Below are 5,179 nucleotides of genomic sequence, written 5' to 3'. Positions count from 1 at the left end.
TTCAGCCTATCCACTTGTTTCATGAATTTAAATTGACGTTCCAAGTCATTTCGTGAAGTCCTGTTTTGAGCAATTATCAAATCTACATTTTCACCTAAGTGTCAAACAACGACAGGAGGATATGTTTGCAAGTGAATATCTCGCACCCAGAAACATTTTCTGACAAGCTTCTTTGAGAGTGTCTAGTGTCCATACCTAAGAGCCTATGTTTCAGATTTTGAGTCATTTCGAGTCTGTTTAACTAGGTTTTGAATCCCTCAAAGTTGGTCATTTAAATTTTTCATGCTGATGCACATTGCACATAATTCTGGGAAGCCCTATTTGATGTGCCATAACTTTTGACCAATTGATAGAAATGTGAAATTTTCTTTTGCATTGCATCATAGATGTCAAAGACTTGTTATGTTTCAAGAGTCAGCTCCTAATGAATCCATTTGATCAGTTTTCAAACGCAATTCCAAAAGAGATTTCTATCCTTTTACTAGTATCAAAATTTGCAGATTTGTCGGGACCCCTGTTCGTGATGTCATATCTCCTAATTTGTGATAGGTGAGATCAAATGGATTGTACCACTATGTTTTCCTATAATAATACTCCAAGTGTGCAAATTTTCAAGTCATGACGAATCCATTTGCACACTTTTTCCATTTGCAAAAATTGATTTCTTGTCATTCTTTATAGTCAACAAATCCAAGTAGCTCACTTTAAATGTTCGCCAAATGCGTCCAATTATTCATCATGACCCCTAATCCAAGATTTATAATTTCCTCATGACAGAGAACCAATGCCCCAATTTTTGTCTTCCCAAGTGTCAGTTTACCCAATTTTTGAAGCCAAATCTAAACCCAATTTATTGTTTTCTAACATGTTTTATTGCAGGCATTTCTTAGAGGGCAACTTCGACAGTGACTATCTTTCGACTGAGAATTCATCATGAGATGAGATTTGACAGGGTGCAAGAGTGCAGAACAAAGAGTCAGTGTGTCAGTTTTCAAAGCTAAGTTATCTGTTCATGTCAATTTTCAAGGCTAGTCAAAGGACCTCCTGACGCAAATTTGACAGTTTGCAGTAAATGATAGGAGATTTTAATGATAAATTAATGCTTGAAATCAGTTCCAGTGAATATTGAAAAGGTTAATGGGCTAGTTTGAGGATTTAGTTGTTTGAGAATGGAAAATCTTTTAGCCAGACCCACTTTGGGGCCTGACTAATTTGTGCCAGATTAACAAGATGAGGAGTGAATTGTTTAATAATGAATTATAGATAAAGGATGGGGCACTTAATGGCCAAACCTTTTGCAAAATCATGTACCATCTAGTTCAAACAACGGAGCACAAAAGGATGCTAAGATTTTCTATGGTAGTGATTCATATTATGTGCTCTTCGGGCTACATCAAACATTGTATGAGCAAACACTTTTAGTAAAGACTCAATCCACCATGCTTTAGACAAAGATGAGGCAGGATTCCAATCTTCTTCCTTCTCCACTTTTGGAGATAATAGTAGCCAAATGTCAAAAGAAGCTACTGCCAATCCTCAACTACAATTGAATTTTGAGCAAATTATATGAATGGAAATGAACAAATTACTAGTGAGAGCCAAGTGCATGCACAAGATTTTTGAAGAGAGAGTTGTTGATGCCAAGAAAAAAAAGGAATGCATTTTCCAAAGCTAGAAGATCTTATTGTTGAAGAGTCCTGGTTGGATGCACTTCCAAGTGAATTTCAAAAAATGTGCATGCAAAAGTTTTTAAAATTTGTGACATAGGAATCTAGAGGAAGTATTCCTAGTTATCCACCTCTTGATCATGTATTCAATGCCCTGAACTCATGCCTATTTGACAAAATGAAGGTTGTCTTTATTGGTCAAGATCCTTACCATGGTCCAGGCCAAGCAATGGGGCTTTGCTTCTCTATTCCAAGTGGTATCGAAATACCTCCAAGCTTAGTAAATATATTTAAAGAGATCCAACTCTTCACATGAAAACTTGGAGAGATGGGTTATACAAGGTGTTCTTTTGCTCAATACTATGCTCACTGTGTAAGCACATCAAGAAAATGCATGTTTTTTAAAAGAAGCTCACACAAATAAACAAGGCAATAAGAAATAGAGAAGCTGCCAGCTAAAGCCATAAAGACCTTGCGGCAAGAAAGGAGCACACGCACAAGAATGAAGGTGTCATAGTTAGAAGTAGGGTAAAGATGGTAGGCAATGAAGAGAGGGGGCCACCCACACACGAAAAACACCCATGCAGGAAGAGGACAGAGATCCACACAATGGTAGAGGCATGCACATTCATATGAACAGTGACTTTCAACGTTAAGAGAAGGGGCAGTCCACGTCCATTGGGAAGAATGTTGGGCAATTTTCAATGGCGTCTCCAAGGCATAAAAAATAATGCCATGCCAAGCTCAAGGAAAACTACCATCCATGCAAAAAAAAGCTCCACGCTAGCAGCCATTAGAAGGCCCATAATCCTATGCTGATCAAAGAGCCCAGATTAAGAGGAAACTGTTAGTGAAAGGCTGGGAAGAAAAGATGAAACTCCTGTAAAGAGTTCACGCATTAACAAGAGATATTCGCATGGAAATCACAAAAAAGGGGCATCCCGTTGTAGCCTACGAAAGAGCAGACATAGAGAAGAACCCACGTAAAAAGCCAAAACTAGGGGAGACCCACGAGTTGAGGTTGAGGAAGCTTGTGTAGATTGCAAGAAGCAGGCTAGTACAAGGAGAAATTTGCAAGGGTAGTATGAGGTGCTAAGATAAGAATAAAGCACAGTCAAAGATGGAAATCCACCTTGGATGAACATGCATTTAGCAAGGTAGTTGGTAGGGAAGAATATGCTAAGAAGAATCCACAGCATCTTTAGGAATCTCTATGTGCAAGGCAAAGTTGCTCATGCATCAGGGGAGACCCATGAGTTGAGCAGACGAACCCGAAATAAGGAAAGGGAAGCACCAAGATGGAAGGTAGCTGCAAGGAACAATGTAGAACAATATATCCCACATGTAGCAGGTGGGTAAACTTTTAGTGTTTAAATACACTCTCACTCAGAACACTTGGTGTCTAAGGACATGAACTTTTAGAAGCCATGGCCATGTTTGGAGGGGCCTGCGGGGTCTAAAGTCAAAGATATTTTGACTCACCCAAACCTCAAAGCCAGCATATGAACATAAACTAAATTTCAAGGTTCTCTGGTGTTACGCTCAGTGTAGAAGCGGAGGGTGATAAATATTTCATTACGACCATACGTGAATTGAAGACCCCATAGGCTTGGGAAGCAATTTTTAAACATCTCTAGGGATACATTTGAGGTCATAGAGGCGTAAAGGAGATTTGTGCATGTAAAAGCATAAATCAAAATTTGAGGGGGCTCGGTCTTACGTTGAGGTCGTAAAAGCGTAAAGGGAACTCGCTCGCGTGTGCACGTAAAGGAAAATGCAGGAGCTTCTAGAGTTACAAAAAATTAAGTGTGAGTGGATGCATGTAAGAGAAAAAAAATGAAAGCCTCCGGTGCTATAGGGAAGGAATGAAGAAAATTAGTTAATATTAAAATATGAATTAATTTAAAATATCTCAAATGTTGTAGGGAAAATTAGGAGTCGACAAGTGGCAAAGGGGCAAAGATGGAAATTAATATAAAATTGAAATTCAAAGTTATTCAACACATGAGTTTTCAAATTGAAAAATTTGAATGAATTTCATAGTTTTATATAGTTTATACTATATAAATTTTTGATTTTTTGAATTTTTAAAGCTCTGCCACAGTCTAGACCTGATTTTTTCAAGTAGCCATAATAGGGGTGATTTTTATCAGAAATAGGCAATATAGTATACTGTTAGAACCGAGATGATCTAAATTTTACAAATTTGGGGTCAAATTATGCACACCAATCCATTGGTTCAAGTTATAAGCAGTTTTGCAAATTTTGGGGCATTCTCAGTTAAATGAGCAAAATTCATCATGGAATGTTAAAATCAATTTAGATGCAAATATAAAGTCTTTTTGAAACCTGAATGTGGAAAAAACAAGCTTGACAAGATTATATTGCATTTTTGAAGTCATTTAACTATTTTTTTTCTTTGGTTTTTAGTTCCAGATCTGGAATCAAAATCAATTATCTTGTTCAATTAAATATGTCATATATTTTGTGATTATAGAGGCCTAATGATGAAGATTTGATTCACCAATTGAAGGGAGAGATTAGAAAGATGTTTTTGACCTGTTGAGAAGGTTTTTCAATTGGACACTTGTAATTGTTTGATCAAATCAAGGAATTCTTTCTCCTATATCACTTTCTCTCTTTCTCATTGTTGTTGTTGGTAGTTTTCTCTGGGTAATATAGCAAGGTTCCAATTTTACTATGAAAACCAGGATTGTAGATGGTTTTGCTTCCTGACTATTGAGCTAAACTCTAGCAGTAAAGGCCATGCATCCACCCTGTGCAGATTTTCATTTTCATGTCATGTGTTGTTATTCTAATGTACTAAAATTTGAAGCTAGATCGTGTGACTTGTTTAGAGTTTCATTATGTGTTACCAGATAGTGTATTTAGTCTTTCCAAGGATAAATACAAAAGGGGATTTACATGATTTATCTAAGTTCTCTTGTTCTGTCTCCTAATCCTTTATGTGTCATTAACTTTGTGATTAAATGGATAATGTTCATTTGATTTAAGGTAGCTTGGATGAGTTGTATGTCAAATCTTTGTTGCTTTTGACTCAAGCAGTAAAGTAAATCCTTCATCATTCTGGTAGGGTTTATGGATGTATGAAGGGGATATTGCATAAATATGGGATTAGGGGATATCAGTTGATAAACTTAATTGCAATGCAATCTAGTTAGGCCGTCCTGCTGGTAATGACTCTATGTTTTAATAGATAAGGCACTAATCACTAAATTAGATGCAAGCTTATATGAATGGCATTTGCACAAAATCTTTTATTCAAATAAATTCAATTTTTCATGTCTTGTAGTGGGTTGAAAAGAGATTAACCCTCACTCAACTTCTGAGATTCATAGATCTGCATTTAGCTATTATAGATTGATGTTATTTCATGAGTTACTAGGAGATATAAGGGTTTGCATCTGCTTAATAGATTCAGGGATATGTTTTTGCACTGGTACGGTATCATTTGAATCTGAGGTCTACCCACCTAGGTTTAGCAGAGCCTA

General features: G+C 36.7%; 1 pseudogene; it reads left to right on the top strand.

Annotated features, from left to right (window-relative positions):
• Positions 1–1,570: 1,570 nt before the first annotated feature.
• On the top strand, positions 1,571–2,110 carry LOC149535539 (uracil-DNA glycosylase, mitochondrial pseudogene; annotated as a pseudogene).
• The last annotated feature ends 3,069 nt before the right edge of the window (positions 2,111–5,179 follow it).

The sequence above is a fragment of the Cupressus sempervirens genome, chromosome 10, assembly GCF_028749045.1.
Source record: "Cupressus sempervirens isolate cs-2001-9-10 chromosome 10, ASM2874904v1, whole genome shotgun sequence".
In the NCBI taxonomy this organism is placed as follows: domain Eukaryota; kingdom Viridiplantae; phylum Streptophyta; class Pinopsida; order Cupressales; family Cupressaceae; genus Cupressus; species Cupressus sempervirens.
Note: the sequence above shows the minus strand (reverse complement) of the source record. Positions and strands in the feature narration are given on the sequence as shown.